Below are 2,969 nucleotides of genomic sequence, written 5' to 3'. Positions count from 1 at the left end.
TTTTTCAAGTTCTTGAATTTCTGAAATACTCGATCTCCTGTTGCTCTGTAGAGTAAAAATTTTAAATTTTTACTCTACCTCCACGCTGTTGCTCTGTTCCTGAGAATCACAAACACAACCAAAAACAAATCAAAAATAACGAGAAAAATAAAAGTTTTATTTACAGAAACAGTCTTGGGAATTCCTCCCAAGTGAGCTTGTTTAAAGTCTCTAGCTTGACTCCTCACACTCATTAAGAAGAAAATGGGTGATAGAGAGGGTCTGCATAGTCCTCTCTGATCTCATCATCATATTCAGCATCCTCTCTTGAGAGATGAGTAGCTGAATACTCAATTCTTCTTTCCTCGAAATAGGCCTCTTTCTCTTCTGGTGTATAATCTATCTCTTCAGACCATCTTGAAGTAATCTTTTTCCTCGGGATAGTGTTATTCCCGCATTTGGATTTAGCTATCTCTTGCATCTGATCCAGTTTACTCTTAAGTTCCTCAACTGTCTGAGCTAGCTTCTCTATGGTCTCTTCTTGCTCATCAGATTTCTTTTTGAGATCTCGCAAGTCGGGTGTAGAGGCTGTGCTTGGTCTAGTGATTGAATTCGAAGGCTGAGGTTGAGCCCTGATCCTTTCTTCTACAGCTGACCATTGCGAAGTTTCGTTGATGTCAAACTGCAGCTTGATGTGCTTCCCAAGGTTGAGACTTATTCTCCCATCTCTGACATCTATCATCGCTCCCACTGAGGCTAAGAAAGGTCTTCCTAGGATTAGAGGATCCTTAGGTTCTGCTTCCATATCAAGCACAATGAAATCCGTGGGCACTTCCACTCCATTAATCATTACTGGCAGATCTTGTAGAAGGCCGAAGGGTTTTCTTGAAGACCTATCAGCAAGGATTAAAGTCAGGTCGCAAGGTTTGTACTGAGTGAATTCCAGCTTCCTTGCCACTGAGAGTGGCATTAAGCTTACTGAAGCTCCCAAATCACAAAGACAATCGCTGAAAACCAATTGGCCGATGGAACATGGTAGAGTGAAAGTTCCTGGATCTTCCAGTTTTTCTTGAACACTCCTCTTAACAGTGGTCCTAGGCGGAATAGCATCACATTCGTCTTCTGAATCCTGATGAATCTTGATCCTTTCAAGAATTGACTTTCTCACATCTTTGTGAGGATCCGGGATTAGGTTGAGAACTTCTATTAGAGGCATCACCGCTTCCATCTCATCAAGCTGCTTCTCTGCAAGAGGATTGTATCTTTCTATCCATGCTTTCCTGAATTTCCATGGAAGAGCACGTGAAGGTAATGGTGCTGGCTTGAATCGTTTTACCATCCTCTCAATGATGGCTGCTTTCTCGTCTAGGTTGGACTGGGTTTGAAAACGGGATCCTGCTGAATGGTCGAGTCCAACCACTGAAATTTCAATCTGAGTAGAAACCTCCCCGTCTTGAACATCACTGTCCTCGGTGATTGATGTGGAGACATGTCGAGTAGGCAGCTCTCGATCATGACAGATGGTGATAGCCTGAGCGGTGGCGTATTCCTTCGGGTTCTGTATGGACTTTCCTGGAAGTCCTGTTACTTTTGGAGCAGAAGTTGATGCTGTTTGTCCTTCCATGTATCTGACCTTAGAAGTAAGTGCCTCAAGTTTGATATTCAGATCGTTGAAAGTACAATCAACCTTGTTGTGGATTTCGGCCATCTTTTTGGCGAGATCCATTGCTCCTGCAGCTTGCCCTTGGAGAATCTGCTGTAACATGTTCTTCAAGTCCGAATATGGAGTTGTTGAAGCTGGTTGTTGTTGCTGCTGTGTGAACCCAGGTGGTGGAAGTTGCTGCTGATAGTTGCCCTGATACTGCTGCTTAGGAACATACCCTTGACCTTGGTTGTATGGAACAAAGGGCTTGGGTTGATTCTGCTGCTGTGAAGGGTAAACTTGGTCCTGCGGGTTTGCAACGTTTGTACTTCTGTAAGACAGATTGGGATGGTTCTGCTTGAAGTTGTTGAAACCTTTGTTGTAACCTCCTTGGTTCTGCACATAACTGACCTCTTCTGACTGCATAGTCTCCCCATCCTGAACTTGGAACGTCTCATCATCACCCACAAAATGAATGTGCTTCTGTTGCACAAGCAGTAGCTTGTCCAGTTTGTCATTCATGGCTTTCATTTCCCTGCGGTGCTTCTCATCAGAATCAGAGCTGGTGCGGACGCTTCTATCATAATCTTCATTATAGTTGCCATCCGACTGAGCTAAGTTCTCTACCAGCTCCCATCCGTCTTCAACGTCTTTGTTGAGAAAGTTCCCGTTAGAAGCGGTATCTAGAAGCATCCTGATCTTTGGGAGGACACCTCTGTAGAGAGTGCTGAGAAGCGAAGCTTTGGAGAAACCATGATGAGGACATTGCGTCTGATAACCTTTGAAGCGCTCCCATGCTTCGCAGAAAGTCTCATTATTCGTCTGAGTGAAACCGGAGATATCATTCCTTAGTCTCGCAGTCCTGGAGTTTGAGAAAAACTTAGCCAAGAAGGCTTTCTTGCAGTCATTTCAGGAGGTGATAGAGCCTTGAGGAAGCGACTTTTCCCACTGATGGGCTTTTGTCTCCAAGAGAGAAAGGAAACAATCTGAGCTTGAAGCCATCCTCACTGACTCCATTGATCTTTGTTAGGCTGCAGAGCCTATCAAACTCGTCCAGGTGATCGAGTGGATCCTCCATAGGGAGGCCGTGGAACTTGTTGCTCTGAACCATGGCAATGAGACCGCTCTTGATCTCAAAGTTGTTGTTCTGCACAGGTGGAGGCACGATGCCATTACGCTGATTGTGGTTGCGTGGTGCATCGCCTGCACCTATGTTGTTTGGTTGCACCTGCTCATCAACAACTGCAGCCATTGTCTCTGTTTCTGTCTGTGTTCTGAGTTGGCGTGCAATACGGTCGATGTTATCGTTGAACAGGAGATTCTGATTTCCTCGTGACCGTGTTTGCAT

General features: G+C 44.9%; 1 pseudogene across 1 annotated transcript; it reads right to left on the bottom strand.

The window, feature by feature from the left end:
- Positions 1 to 236: 236 nt before the first annotated feature.
- On the bottom strand, positions 237 to 2,969 carry AT5G32179 (annotated as a pseudogene; the record flags this gene model as incomplete). Its single annotated transcript has 1 exon — positions 237 to 2,969.

The sequence above is a fragment of the Arabidopsis thaliana genome, chromosome 5 (assembly GCF_000001735.4).
Source record: "Arabidopsis thaliana chromosome 5, partial sequence".
Classification (NCBI taxonomy): Eukaryota; Viridiplantae; Streptophyta; class Magnoliopsida; order Brassicales; family Brassicaceae; genus Arabidopsis; species Arabidopsis thaliana.
Note: the sequence above shows the minus strand (reverse complement) of the source record. Positions and strands in the feature narration are given on the sequence as shown.